The sequence below is a fragment of the Cupressus sempervirens genome, chromosome 1 (assembly GCF_028749045.1).
Source record: "Cupressus sempervirens isolate cs-2001-9-10 chromosome 1, ASM2874904v1, whole genome shotgun sequence".
Classification (NCBI taxonomy): domain Eukaryota; kingdom Viridiplantae; phylum Streptophyta; class Pinopsida; order Cupressales; family Cupressaceae; genus Cupressus; species Cupressus sempervirens.
Genome location: NC_143118.1, coordinates 319,144,550 through 319,161,119, shown reverse-complemented (window position 1 = coordinate 319,161,119; position 16,570 = coordinate 319,144,550). Strand labels below are relative to the sequence as shown.

Here is a 16,570-nt window from a genome sequence, read left to right as displayed (position 1 = left end):
TCGGTTGCAAAATATCCACCCAACACTTTCTTTAGTAGGCTACAAATGAGTTTGAAATGGGTATGGGTAGATTAACTTATATTTTACTCAGAATTCATTTGTGTGTAAGTCTAAAAGATTTAAGAAAGCCTTATAATTTTATTTAATTCATATTGTATTTGTGATTAATGAAGTAAAGAAAGTAAATGGTTGAAAGTCATTATTTACTTAGAGGTGCATGTCGAGTTCAAGCCATTCAGTATGGTCTATGCGAGCATAATGCAGTTTTGAAATTCAACCCCAAACCTATAAGAATTTGTGCATAGACTCCTAACTAAGTCAATTTTTCTATAGGTATCCTTTTTTTTACTATTGTGAATCTAGTATGTATGACCCACGCAAGTGTGATTGATAAAGCTATTTATGCATAGTTGGGTATTCATTTGAGCATGACAATGATTGAAAAATCCAAAGTACGCATAACCAAGAAAAATATGGCAAATCAAAATATATGCATGAATTGAAATATCTATGAACAAGTTTTGTAACATTTAGAACAATAATTCAACTAGGAGTACCAATGTTGATTTGCCTTGGTAGGTTCTGAATGATAAACAATATTCACATTGAACTAAGAGTTTTTGATCGATTTTCTAGTCCTGTAGGTTTTCTATGGTATGTTAATGATAAATGCTGGTTTCCTATGAGCTTTCTAATAGTTGACAATCTAGGTGTTCAATAACCACGTGGTGCTATGGTTGATTAAAATTGTAGCTTTTATGTTGATTGCAATAATGTCACATGTATCAAAGTACGATGTAAACTAAAACCTCATGGAAAAAGTGAAATAGCTTTCACTGACAAAATATGTATCACTTAGTTTTGCTACTATAGAGAGCTAGACAAACATGTATAATTATGCTATACTACAACTCCTAACAAAATCAGATATATATATAGCTGAAGTAAGTAGCTGTAACTTGAAGCCTAGGTATGTATGGCTGAAAGGAAATACAACCTTTGTATAGATGCCAATAGGTTACAATGAGGATCACCGCATTGCTGATATGAGCAAATCATTGTGTATTGTGAAGGTGTTGATGAGTATCACAATATGTGAATAAGAAAAATATTGTTTTGTCTCTTCTTTTGCCAATATGATCTCTATCAAGAGACTACCAAATTAAGAACACTAGTAGACAAGGCTGATTATTCTAGGTTTGAACTTGCATTCTCCTAATGGAATTCCAACATGTAATTGTGAAAAAGAAATAAGATGATCAATGATAGATGATCTTGAAGACCACCAAGAAGTCATTATATATATATATATGTGGTTTCTTACATGTATATTTTGCAAGTCATTGAATCATTTTAGAAAAGAGGGGCCTAGTGTTGGTGTCTCTTGATAATGTCCAGAAGAACTTATCCAAATATTTATTCCTTTCTAATGTGAGGTCAATGGTCCACAAAGATCAAGTCAACCTCAAGCAAGAGAGACATAATAGGACTTGATAGGAGAGGACATGATTATGATCAATATATGGGCTACTAGGAATGTTTGTCAATGTTCACCACATTCCTAGAGGTAAGGTTACTGATGGCTACCCTTGATATGGTAAAATAACAGTAGTTAGTTTTCCTTTAGACTGTTCTCACAATGGATACTTATAGTTACTATTGTATTCTTTGTATTAACTTGCATTTTTGTTGTTCACAAAGGTAAAAGATTGCTAAAGGCTATTCGGGTTTGGTCAATGCGAAAAGTTATTTGAAATTATGAGTAATTTAAGTGACAATATCATTATGGTCATTAGGAGGATTAAATATTGGAAGCTAGTTCTTTGACCTAGGACAACCTTGTTGCCAGTGGCATTCGCTAACTCCTATTTCCATGTCCATTGGCGCAAAAAAGAGGAGAAGGAATGGGACCCACAGTGTAGTGCGCAATGCATTGACATTCGCTCTCCATTCTTGATGTGTTATGGACATGTGTTAGGTGAACATTGTAAATAAGCCAAGCATTATTATGTTGATGATGCTTATTTGAGCCAATTATTGTATTATTTTTGAGCCAAAGGAATCTTTAACAAAAGGGCAAATGGGAAACATTTATGTATGCATCCTTTGAGGAACCCTACGAGTAGAAGTAAGCGTGAATTTGATTTGTTTGAAACGAGTACGTAGGCACTCCAGAGCTAAAGTATACTCTTGTGGCCTCAAGTACATATGTGATGGTCTAGTAGACAAAACAACTGCAAAGAAAGTGGCCCAAAAAGATTCAACCCCAACCAAACCAAGGGAATGGTCACTTAAATTGACCACCATATCACAAATTCAAGGGGTTTTTAGTGCCTAAACCCCTAAAGTTTTACACAACATTACTAATTTACAGCACCAAACTTCTTTGAACTCCTTGCTCTATCATTCCATGTAAGTATGGTGTCCATATAGTTCCATAGAAGTCCCTAGCAAACCTAAAATGAATGGAAAATGTGTACAATTAGGATATTCTTCCTAAATTGACACCCAACCTTTGGCCTCGATGCAGGATTTAAATACCTTTGGCAAGTTGTCAAGGCCCCAAAATGGTATCTGCAACTGTGTTTGGACTGTCAGGATGTTTGCAAGTATTTGAAGTTGAAGGGGAAAAGCTAGGTGAGCAAACCTAATTTTTGACTAGGCCTAATTGTACCTACTATACCAACTTGTATGGATAGAATGGTAAAGGGTTTGAGAATTGTTGGGATAGGACCTCTATGCCTCAAGGATGACAAATATGTGCCAAACCCATGCCTAGGAAGTATAAAGGGAGTTTGAGCCACTTGTAGGGGAAACGACCATTAAGGAATTAAGTGGAATCCTTAATGAGAAACATGGAAGTGGAAGTGGAAGATTGATAGGTTGGTTTTTGGCCAAGAGGATTAGGATTGTCTTCAAACTTGCAAGAGACTATAGGGATTTGGAGTAGGGAGGATTCCACGAGGAGAGTGGCTTTGTTATAACCTTGTGCCATTTGGAAGGGAAAGACTTGGTGCAATTAACCTTATAGTCTTTCTCAATCAATGGCACTAATTGTAGTGGATTAACACTTTCAAGGGTGAGTACATATACCATGGCATTGACTTCCGCCCACCATGGTGTTTGTAGGAGTTTCAATATCACCACCTCTATTCTAGCTCATCCTTAGTTTTTCATATTTTTTCCTTCTAGGTTGCCTTGCTTTCTTTCCTGTTTCAACTAATTTTATCTTGTAGTATTCTACTTGGCTGTTAGACTCAAACTTATGCGCTAGAAATAATTGTCTTTTTTGTACCAATGTTTTGTGAATAAGAAATTATTATAATAATGGCCATGCATTTTCTAGAGATCGATATGCTTGATTACTCATTAATTTATTGTCTAAGCGATTCTATTTCAGCTCGTGTTGTAGTTTTGTATAAAGGAAGATTTATCTTCTTGTCTTGGATTCATAGTGAAATTTATATACAATCTTCTTTATTAAGAAGATGCTGTGCTAGAGGTTGATGATAAGAGAATATCATCTATGGTTGGGAAGGCAATATATTTGATTGCTTACCTATGGTTAACGATCACTATCAAAAATTCAACATGGTATTAGAGGAGGAAGGAGATTGGATTGCAAAGGAACAATTTGGAGGAATGAAATGTCTCAATGGTTTGAATTCAATATTTAGTATGCAATCTAATCTGCCTTAAACCTTATAAACTGGTACTATAAAAGATATAAGATTCTAATCTAGAGATTAGGTAACAATATCTAATGCATATGAAAGAAATTCACTTAAGTCATCTAACATTCAATGGATTGTCCTTCACCAATAGTGTCTTTGTATGATGTAATCCATAGCCATTCCACCACAGGCCTTATCCCTTCCTGTTGTATGATGTAACCCATGCCCATTCCAGCGCGAGCTTCACTCCTTGCCTTTGTATGATGTAGCATGGTCCATTCCACTGCAGACCTTACTTTGCCTCTTTCTGATGTAGCATGGTTCATTCCACCGTAGGACTAACCTATCTTGTGAGATATCAATCAAATGCATTTGAAAATATAAATACACATATTACTCTACTTCATTTACACATTTGATGTCTAATTATAAACAACTCATGAATATGATTACATCATATATTTGAAACAAAATATACAAAACCTGATTGATGCAGAGCATCTCCAAACAACTTCTTTTCATTAGGATCCTGATGATACAATCTTGATTCTATCAATCAGACAGTTTATTAGAGGCATTCAATCAATGTTTTCATCATTATAATCAGATTAATATAGAACCTTGGTAGGTTCCTCAACCTCATCAATGAAACAATCAATACATAAACCATGTACCAAGGTATATTCCTGGTTCTTGAATTGAACCAAACCCTTTACTTGCTTAGCTACAGCCACAATATTCATAAGTACTCTTTAACAACATAACTCCTTAGTCTTCAAACAAAACAACAACGGTTCACACAAGGTAACAACCTACATCCATACCCAAATCCCGATTCAAAATATTAGGACTGATTCTATATTGAGGTTGGTTTTATCCATCTTACCATACTGGCACACCATGCCTTACTTCTGCTCTCCTATAGTCCCAATTACTCCTTCTTAGGTATCCCATTTATCCACATGCTCTGTCCTGCAACCATAGTAGTTGTTGCTGCCTTATTTCAATTGTTAGTTCTTGTTAAAACGTTGGTTCTTGACACATCTTGTTTCTTGCATTAGTATTTTACAAGCATCCTTATTTGAAACAATAACCACTAGTTCTAATAACTTTTCATTCATGGGAACATGTAATTCACTAAATCAGGCAGAAACGGAACTTTGCTGCTCAACACTTATGACTGCAGTACAATAGGACCTTCTGTTCTTCCACATTAACCGAAGTCTCAAAATCAACCCGCTTACATTCAATCTTAAATTTAAACATATTTCTTTTTTTAGGTAACCTATGATCCCATAACACTGTACCAATCATGGTAATTGGACTGTAACATAAAAGCAATGAACATTACAATGACTGCTAATACTATGACAGTAAAAATTGTTCTTACAAAGTCCATCTACCAAGATACATACAAGAATCCTTTTACTACCATGGTTGAGGGAAGTAGGAAGTTCTTTTACATCTTGTCCCCTAAATATATGTCCCATTGATAAAAATAAAATAGATTACTGTTTTTGCTGAAACCATCATTGCTAAAGGTGATTGACAGTTTGCATGAACAAAACTTGAACCTTTACACATATCTTTCATCTATGAATTGGTGAGGGTAAATCACATTCCCTTAAATGTTTTCCAATCCCTTACAAAATATTTTTAGTTCATATCATATCAATAAGAAACAAGAATTTGTTAATACTGCTGTCAGCACACAGGAATTGACTGTTAGACACAATAGGGCTTTGATTTTCTCTCACATGCTTTAACCTTTTGATACCAAACCTTTTGCACAATGGAGAGTCATGAGTTTACTTTCAAATGAGACAAGAAGCATAAGTTTTCACTGGTTAAAACCTGAGATACTATCAAACCCTTATTATCAAGCCTGAGATAATATCAAACCCTTGTGAGAGATAATATGCAGTTTGTATGTGTTAGTATTATGTAGTTAAGAATGTAAATACCATAGCAGTCTGCGTTAAATGATATGTCCATATGTCCACTGAACAAACCATTATCTAAACTTTAATTTGATGCAGTTTGTCTTAGATGGATGTCTGTTATAAGCTATCACAAGTATTAATCTATATATGAATTGACATTTATTTTCTTTGACGGTTACTGTTCATTCTTCTTTTCCTCTTTTACTTTGATCCTTTATTGGTGCTGGCTTATATTGACCTGATTTGCCAGTGCATTTATGCCTTTTACCTTGAACCTCTGTTTTTCTTATATTGATCTGATTATTTTCTTGCTTAATATTCTTTCTCCGGTGGTAATCATCCATCATAACTTTACTTGTCCTTTTCTAGCAGTGTCCTCTGCATAATGCTGCCCTGGATGAACATCCTTCGTTGGACTGTCATCTTATCCTCCGAACTATTAGTTAGTCATGCTACTGAGCTTTAAAATGCTATCATGTATCTTCTTGCAACACCTTGATTTATTGTCTACTATACTTTTGTCTGCCATCACTTATTGCTGCGCGGTCATTTGGCATGAGTGTCATGGGATACCTGTCTTCATTGTGATGTTTCCCGGGGCCCTACTCAGACTGCTGGAATTCTTCAAAATTTTGCTTTCATGGTAGACTATAAACTGTCTGAGATCAAGTTCTTTAGCTCTGATTTTTCTACTTATTATTTCATTGGGCCCATGGACTAATTTGCTTGGTTCAACTTTTATCAACATGTGTGTTTGTCACACAACCATTTAGATTGTTTTCCATTTTTTGAATTTCGATTCTTTATAGGACTGACCTATTTTTTTTTGTATCAACATGCTATTCATCCTTTTTAAAGGCTGGCCTTGGCTTCCCTGTGCACTTTATAAACTGGTTGTACACAACCGTAATGTTTGGACTTATGACTACCCACTAATTTCTTTGGCAAGGATGTCATTTTTAACGTGAAAGGCTGTCCTAATTGCCTTTAGCACTGTCCATTGTCATTGATGGGATTATATTTTCAATGTTTTGGATTGTAATTTTTCTCACCATTCTTTATTTAATGTGTAACCTTTTCTTTTAAAAATTAAGACAATTGCCAAGGCGAAGAAAACAATAAATTATTATGCTTGTACGAAACCCTGCCAGACATGCTTAAAATAATCTCAATTTCAGTGTTCAAAATAATGCCAAGAGAAGAAACTCTTAATCAACAAACAGATCCTGTGACTATAAAGATGGAATGACTTCCATATTATGAAATCTTTGCATATGTTAGAGTATAGACTTTAGAAGCTAGACAAGAAAGACAATGGCCTGCTGCATTTGGATTATCAAAATAAACTATGTTTCAAGATTTTCACTGTCTTACTCAAGGTGCAGGACTAGAAATCCCTTCCCTAATGAATCTCTAAGATTAGTGTCTTCAACACCTATCCTGGTCTAATGTCTTTTAACCACAGTATTCATTTCAACGGGCTACCATATTCATGTTTTCTTAACTGTTAATTATCTTTTGATAAAATCCTTGTAATGTCACCCACACAAAGGCTGTCAATTTCTAGCATTTTACATACATTACTATGCATCCAATTCAATTGAATTTAAAGAAACAATGAATAATTCAATATACATTTGGTAAGCATATTTAAGCCAACTTTCTTTTTTCTCCCTTGAACTCAACCCAAAGAAAGATGGAGATTTACTTGTCGTAGGGCACTTGGTACCAATCTACAACTAGGCTTTGTAATGTCCGTAAGTAGAATCCAAATATTTTTCCTACAAACATTTTTTAACACTCCATTCCATGGAACACTTACGCACTACTCTTAGGATCAAGGTGCTCCTGCACCACAATGGCATGGTGATCCCAAATGAACCCTCAAGATGTAGGTTTTCCGCTAGGGATGATACTAATTGTGGCAGATTAACACTTTTGATTGTAAATGTCATGTCCCCTTTCTAGTGACACAATTCTTACAGTAGATTTGCCTATCATTGACTCTCGTAGGCAAATGATTTTGGAGAGAGAGTCATCTCGTTGCCAGATGATTGCATTTTGCTACATCCAGTAAATGGGGCCTACATGTTCTAATGTTGAATTGAGATTGCACTTTTAATTTTATAAAGTTATTTATTTAATTTTATATAGTTATTTGATAATAAAAGTGCATTATAATAAGATAATATAAAAGACGTTTCTGGAAGCTTCCAGTGACTTCTCAAAAAAGTGAATAAATAGAGGACAAAAGGCACCCATTTGGGACAAGCGGTTTTGTGGATTCGACTTCTATTTCAGTTGGAACAATTTGTAGTCATTTGGTCTGCAAATTTCTCAAATTATCTTTGGGAATGAAAACTCCCATTGATAAGCAATTTTGAGGGTGTGGAATATCACCTAAATTATTGCAAAACAGGAGGTGACATTACAGTCATTTTATCAGGGCGGAAATCTGTGGCCTAAGGCCAAGTTGGGAACTCTTGCATTTTTTTGATTGTCTGAGAAGAATCAATTGCCATCCACGAAATATTGCAGAACTAGGCGAAATTTGGGCCAGGGCTAGGGTTATTTGCCGCACGGCTACATTAGAGGTTGGGTGATTTACTTGCATGAGCCGGCAGCTACTTCAGGCCCTTTTTTCGACTCAGTCTGGAAACCCATTTTCGGCGGATATCCAAGAGTAGGTAGCAGAAACTCACTGACCTCAAGCGCTCCAGTCAGGCATTTTACACGAGTTGTATACTGCACGTCTTCATAGTTTCTACCACTCACTCTAGTATTGGCGAATTCGTCAGCAAGAACACGCATTGTGAAAATTCGGATGTGGATGAATTCGGCAGCGGAACAATATATTTTCCATCAGTATGGGCATCATTTGAAAGGCTACGAATTATGATAAATAAATCGCACAAAATACAGTAGTCATCAGGTCGACTCTAATTTGAGGGTTCTAATTGCAATGCGGTGGTGAACCCAGGACAGTCGTCATTCTAATTGGAGCAGAGACCCGTGCAGCAGGTTGGAATGAATTCCCAGAATGTGAAGGGCTGATCCAAAATCCGTTAGCAGCATTACAATCTGGCAGAACCCATGGAAGCAAGAAATCTCAAGTTCTTGATGTTGTTCCTATTATTTGAAAACTAAGTACTCTCAGACATTGTTATGCAATTGTTACAAACATAGTTCCAAAAATCGCCATGAAATCGCCGAAATCGCGATAAGATTCATGGCTCCCGATTTTTTTGGAATTGGAAATCGCTGGTGGCGATTTTTTCCTGTGAATCACCTGAATCGCCAAAATCGCCATCGTGAATCTCCAGAAATCGGCCGTGGCAGCAAGGATAGAAAGTTCAATTTAAAAAAAAAAACACATGTTTTATTTGCTTTCTAAGTTGACTTTCCTCTTTGTTATAACCCTAAAGAGCCTTCTATTTGCTTAGTATGAGTAGAAGAGAGGAAGAGTGAGAGAGAAGAAGAGAAAAGAGAATCCATAGGTTTCCAACCGGCAAGAAGGAAGAGCACCAAAGAGATCAGAAGTCCATCTGGGGAGGCCATAAATTGCATTGGGAGCATTAAGGAGTCAATATCAACACTCCTCAACTCATTTGCAAGAGGTAAGTGTTGGTTTTTTTTTTGCATGTTAGTGTAGTATGCATTTTTTGATAAATTTTTTTAGTGTTCATTTGCAAATCTTGAATGTTTTTTATTTTTACTAAATTGCAAACTAGGGTTTGTTGTTTTGTAGTTTTTGTTTATTAGTTGCAAACTTTGATTTTTTACATGAATTTTTTTATTGCAGCAGCCCTTTGCTTTCATTTTCCAATTTCCACAATGGGTAAAAAAGATGAATGCTGGAAATATAATGAAGAGTTTCTTGGGAGAACCAAATATCAAACAAAATGTATATTTTGCAAAGAAAAAATAAATTCGGGAGGTATCTATAGATTGAAATACCACATTGCTGGCCCATGATGTCACAGTTTGCACTCATCAAACCGCTGAGGCAAAACGTACTTGTTTAGTGGCATTAGAAAAAATTGAACAAGACAAGTTGACTAAGAAAATGCAACTTGAAGGGTTAAGAGGTATTGGCTCCCGTGCTCCCACATCCGCAACCGCATCTACATCTGCAAGTGCATCTGCATCAGCTTCTGCATCCGTAGGTTGTGTTGGAGAGGGTTCTTCTAGGCCTCCTTTTCATCCTAGTGCTAGTGCTCATGTGAGTGTTAGTGGTAGTCGGTCTCATACTGAGACAGAGTCCAACACCAACCTATTGCGGCCTAGAGTGCGGAAAAACAGAATGGATAGTTACTTTGTGCCCCGCACTACTCTTGGCTCCCAACCCACACTTGAGGGCATGGGTTTGAACAAGGAGATTCATGATGCTGCCAGAAAAGAGATTTGCAAATTCTGGTACTTTTGCAACATTCCATTTATTGCAGCCAGGTAATTGATTCTTTTTTCTTTGTTATCTTCAAAGTTAAAGTTAAAAGTAAAAGTAAAACTTTAATTATATCTACTTGTTTTATGATTTTAGTTTTTGACATCTAAATTTCTAATCAATATCATTATCTATTTGTGACAGGACTCCTTATTGGCAGAACATGATAGATGTAGTTACCATTTGTGGTCCGGGGTTTAAAGCTCCAACTGAGGCTGAGTTGAGTGGATACCTCCTGGAGGAAATGGTTGAGGATATGAGGCATGAGCTTGAGGACAACCGAAAGGAGTGGATCGAAAAGGGTTGCACCATCATGACTGATGGTTGGACAGATAAGAGGGGAAGAACACTCCTCAATTTTCTTGTATCCTGTGGAGGTGATTGATCATTCTACTTTCCTACATACATAATTTTGAATTGTGATTGACTATTTCAAATTTTGATTTGTTGATTGTTAATAGTAATTATAATTCGTTGTTTTGTTACTTGTAGGATATACCATGTTCCTCAAATCCATTGATGCTTCTGCTCATGTAAAAAACGCCACATACTTATGTGAGGTTATTGAGGAAGTTATAGCAGAGGTGGGGGAACAACATGTGGTGCAAGTGGTGACGGATAATGCAGCAAGTTATGTTGCTGCAGGTAAACTTTTAACTTTTTAAGTTTTGAAAATAAATTTATTTGAATTTTGAACTTTTTCTAATTCTAACTTAGAATTTCTAAGTTTCCTAAGTTCTAACATGTTTGAAATTTGAATTTCTAATTATCTTAAAATTGTTGTAGGCAAATTTTTGATGGAGAGGCACCCCACCATATTTTGGTCCCCTTGTGCAGTACACTGCCTTGACCTCATGTTGGAGGAAATTGGCAAACTTGAGTGGGTCAAGTCATGTGTGGAAAGGGCAAAAAACATATGCAAGTTTATTTATAATGATTCATTTGTCCTTAGCACAATGAGGAAGTACACAGGAGACAAAGAGTTAGCTCGTCCAGGGATCACGAGGTTTGCCTCGAATTTCATCACCTTGCAGTCCTTGTTGACATCAAGGGATGATTTGAAGAGCATGTTTGTTGGGCGGGAGTGGATTTCATCTTCCTATGCTACGACCATTGCAGGGATAGATGTGGTGGATTGCATATTTGATGATAATGGTTTTTGGAAACCTGCTAGAGAAATCCTTAAGGTAATTTTATTGCAATTTAACATTTAATATTTTACAGTTTACTATGCTAATTGTTTAATGATTTAGTTTTACCTTAAGTTATATTATTGAATTATTCTATGTTTAAGTTTTGACTCAAATTTTTGTTTTACTTTATATGTAGGCCACTGAGCCCCTTGTATCTCTCCTACGAATTGCTGATGGGGAGAAGCCCTCTATGGGCTACATATATGAGGGCATGGATAGGGCCAAGGAGGCCATTAGAGCTCAGTATGCAGGAGTGCAGGAGAAGTATGCCCCTATTTGGGACATCATTGATAGGAGATGGCAGAATCAGCTCCACAGACCCATCCATGCAGCAGCTTACCTTTTGAATTCGGCATTTCGTTTCCGTCCTAACTTCAAGGCGGATGAGGAGGTTCTCACCGGATTATATACAGTGATCCAGAGGTTGAGTACTGATGAGGATAGCAGTGCTGCAATTATTGAGCTTGATAAGTTCAATAATAAAGAAGGGCCACTTTTCTCTAGCAGGGTAGCCATAGATGCTCGGGAAACAATACAGCCAGGTAAAAATTAAATAATATATTCAATGTTCATGAATCTAGATTCTAAACTTAAAGTTGATTATGTAATTTTAGAGTTAACTTGTAATTTGTAATTTGTAAATGAGACTAATTATTTTTATTTTCCCTTATTTCAGATAGATGGTGGCAAATGTTTGGGGCCACAACCCCAAAACTTCAAAAAATTGCCATTCGTATTCTGAGTCAGCCAAGCAGTGCTTCTAGATGTGAGCGCAGTTGGTCCATGTTCGAGCACATCCACTCGAAGAGGAGAAACAGGTTGACAGTGCAGAGGTTGAATGATTTTGTCTTCGTTCATTACAACCTCTGTCTTAGGATCAGACAGATTTTGGGCACTGACTCCTCTCCGATCATTCTGGAGGAGATTGATCCAGAATCAGAGTGGCTCACAGAGGTTGTAGATCCAGTCTTCACTGAGGAAGACCGTGCGTGGATTGACTAGGTGGATATAGAGGCTGAGGCAGCTAGAGCACGTTCTTCAGGCATTGGTAGACGCACACGTGCACGCACAGACACAGGCCCTAGCGACGTTCGTGAGCCCATCTTATATGCGGGAGATATGGCTCGACAGTCCTCTAGGACCTACATTAGACGCCTTGCTACTAGGCAGACTGAATACTCAGAGGCTGAGGCTGAGGCTGTAGCCGAGCTTGAGGGTGATGTTGAGGATGATGATGACTATGACCCTGAGGCTTGAGTTGGAGCCTTGTTTTTATATTTTGTTTACAGATATTGATACTGATTCATTGATAGACATGTTTCAAACTTTCATGGATCTTCATCTTAGATTCTTACATACATTTATGATTTGATGTCTTATGGATCATCTTACATACATTCTATGATTTAAATCATTATGATCATTTGATTTCTATTTACTTCAGCTAGCCTACAATTTACATTTTAGATAAAATAGTTACGTATGTGATGGATTTTATGTTCCATGTTTATGTATGTTAAGTTTTAACTTCTATTTGATGATGTTATAGTGTGCTTAAGTTATATTCAATAAAGGGTGCATGAAATAAGTTTTAAATTGTTAAAATCTTTAAATTTAAAGGGTTTTTTCAAATTTGCCGATTCATCGCCGATTCATTGCTGATTCATGATTCGATTCGGCCTTGCCGATTCCGATCCGATTCCGATTCACGTTTCTTTGGTTACAAATACTGTAAGGATTAATCATTACCATCAGATGAGTAACAGAACTGTCCTTAAGGTAAATTTACTTGAATTCTGTTGATACTACCATTGTCCATTACATTGGTTACAACCAGCACATTTGGTGAATTGATTGAGACATCACTCCCTTAATCATTTAATAGTTTGTATGCCCAGTTTTGGCAAATTTTATAGAACATTATCTTTTTATAGTACAGTTTCAGACTACAAGACAAGTGTTTTACGAATTGTCTCAGTTTAGCATTGGATCTTATTGACCTTTATAGTAAGGGTCATTTCAGTAAGTACATATACTATGACATTAAGTTCCGCCGACCATGGTGATTGGAGGAATTTCGATGTGATTGACTCTATTCTAGCTTATCCTTAATATTTTGTATTCTTTACTTCTGCATTGTGTTGCCTTCTTTCCTGTTTGAATAGTTTTGTTTTGTATAATTCTCCTCAGCTGCTGAACCAAAATTTGTGCATTGGAAATTGTGGTCTCTTTTGCAGTAATGATTTACAAATAAAAAACAATTATAATAATGGCCATTGCATTTTGTAGAGCATGATATGTTTGATTACTCATCAATTTATTATACAAACAATTCTATTTGAGCCCTTGTATCGTATTTGGACCAGATAGAATTCGTACACATAAGAACCTCCCAAATGCGATATCATTTTTAAATTGAGCCTTTATAGCTTGTAATAGTGGCTTCTCTTCATCATACAAGTGTTTCCATGCACATGTTGATACTTTGTTGTATAAAGTTAAACTGTAATATCTTCATTTGCACTTTACTTGTGCTGCTGGAAGCGCCGTAAAAGAGGATATTGTTATTTGTTTTCACCTTGCTGTTTGAGTCACCATTGTTGAGGGTTTTACCCCTTCTGTATGGAAGTCGGGTATATTGCTGAATATAAACACCAGTGCTGTTGTAGAAAACAAATCTGGGCATATTTTCATGTTTATGCGGCCAGTTCATGAAGGAAATTTGGTGTTTGAAGGAAATTTGGTGTAATCTCGCCTGTAGCTGCTCATTACTGATTTTTATGTGAGTATCTTCTTTCATTTGCAGCTGTAGATGATTATTTTGGAGCTGTCATTTGCTGGGTAAAAATAATTCGATTTGATTAAATGCTATGGCTGAGTTAATATGCCTTAACATGTTGTATTTCATTTGTATGCTATGGCTGAGTTGTATGCCTTAATATGCCTTTTCCTGTCAACCATTCAAGAACTCCTTGTTCCAAAAAAGATCTGACAATGTTCCCATGCCTGAGATTGTAAAACATTTTGAATTGTTAAAATCTTTTGATCCACAGTGATTTCATTGTTACTGCCCTTGTTCAGCAATTGGTTTTCATTGATAAGTAGAACTACAGCAACTTGACCTAGGACAATGAGTTCTAGTCCCTCCCTATGCAGCTGTAATGTATCTTTATTCTTGTATTTTTTTCTTCCAAGCCGAAAATTACTTTTCCTCAAGTGATCTAAACCTATCACAATTTTCAGATGCCTTCTTGTAATGCATGTTTGAAAAGTTTGAAGTCAAATTTTGAAATGTAGTCTGACAGAGCTTGCTTCTGGGCCTCATTTCTTGTTCTAGTTCTGCTGCTAGCTTTTCTTCAGCTTGCTTTTGATGCAATTTCTCAAAACTTTTCCATCTTTTACATTTTGATTTCACTTGGTTTGCTGGTGTCGGTTACTGTTACTGTTGCATTACCCTCCATTTTAGACAGCTGCTCATACCTGTTTGTTGAGAAGAAAATACTCTGATGCCATCAAGATAGAATGCTTTTAAGACTGGTAAATGATATGCAATTGTATCTATTTGGAATGAATTACCCAAACAGCACAAGTGAAAAGAATGACTAGAAATTTCATGAATGTGACATATTTCAAATCCTAACATGAGTTTTATTCCATGAAGTTCTAGAGGGCCGACCATACCAAATTATAGTCTTGACACTTGTCAATTATGTATTTTGTGCATTATCTCATTAATACTGTTCTCAATCTTCAGCATATTTTACTTCTACTTGAAATTGGCTATCTCACTATATTAACGTTCTGTGGTATCTCCATACTTGATCCTTCCTGCAGCAAGTTATGCAATTTTTATCATATTCTGAAACAACTCTTTGAGTGTTGAATTATCTCGTTCTGTAATATTTGAAAAGTATTCCATGAGGTTCGAGCACGGGCTCGTGACACTCATAAAGTACTCCTTTGTGATTTGTATTGTTTTTGTATGTATTCAAAATAAGAGAAATAGGACATGTGCGGGTACGTAGTTTTGGATAACCAGTTATTGCTTAGATCTTTAAGATCTAACTTTGCTTTTTCTTATGCAGGAAAACGAGAACCAGGAGCTACCAGATCGAGGACCAGACCAGGAGAAGCAACAAAGGACACTTAACTAGTCAAAGGCTCAAAAGGCAATGATTGGTTACCCCTGACTCTTTTCTCATATGTCATACCTTTCTTTTATTGTCAATATGTATAAAAAAAGTAGTTAAACTCACGGCTTGTGTGAGATACTTTAATTTCAGCATTTCATTCTTTTGTAAAATATCAATTGTATATTCGAGAGATGAATGATACAAGGACATTTATATTCTTTCAAATATCAAATGACAAGTGCTTTCAGCAAATAAAATTTTCAGGACTGAATTTTAACATATGTTAAAAGTAAGTAACATAGTAGCTCTAAAGGACACAACCTAACCAAACCAAGGACATGGATACTTAAATTCATCTCCAAACCACGTGTTCAAGGGGTTTTTAGTGCCCAAACCTCTTAAATCTGCACAACATTACTAGGTTAGATGACAAAAATTCTCTTAACTTTTTCCTCTATTGTTGGGTGGATATTTTGTAACTGATAGTTTGTGCTAATTCAGTTGCAAAATAGGTAGACCAACCACAGAATATGAGACCAAGTCTCTCCTACCTCAATGGAAAGGCTCCCCCTTCTCACCGATCTTTGGATCAACTCAAGATAAGCAAGAAGTTGAGAGATTTTGTAAGGGGGGTTACCAATATTCTTTCCTCTTAGCTTTTAGGAAAAAATCTACTTACCCGTGAAGCGAGTAACAAGCATGATTAAATTTCTAAACTACACTTCTATCTAATAGTTGAACACGATGTTACCGATAAACCAACAACAACTTGATTGAAAGCGTATGGTTTGGCTCTAAGTCTTATTTGTCTAATTTATAAGAATAATCACAACCATTGCACAAAGACTTCTAGAAGTAGATGATTTCCCTTCTATAAATTATTTTTATACTTTTAATCTATTCTAAAAGAAAAACCTCCATCATTAGGGGGGGAAAACTTCCAAAAGTAGGGAAATTTTAACTATTTTTCTTGAATTTGATATGGTAATACATGCTAAAGTCAAAGCTTATAGTCTATGTATCACCATGATCGCTTTGAGTCAAAGCTTCAGCTCGTATTGTATCTTAACTCACTATGCTCTACTATTTAAACATACCATAAAACATGAATCCAAGACAATAGACACAAATTACTATCAAAGCTTCCAATTTGTGCTATCACAATTGCTTCTTATCAAAGCTT

At 36.0% G+C, this 16,570-nt stretch overlaps 1 long non-coding RNA gene across 3 annotated transcripts in view; it reads left to right on the top strand.

The window, feature by feature from the left end:
* The window catches only part of LOC149577430 (uncharacterized), a 56,705-nt gene extending 41,037 nt beyond the window's left edge, over positions 1 to 15,668 (top strand). For all 3 annotated transcript variants that reach the window (XR_016352726.1, XR_016352695.1, XR_016352709.1), the window contains one exon: positions 15,340 to 15,668. This is a non-coding gene — a long non-coding RNA (uncharacterized LOC149577430). The remainder of the gene's footprint in view (positions 1 to 15,339) is intronic.
* Positions 15,669 to 16,570: the final 902 nt, after the last annotated feature.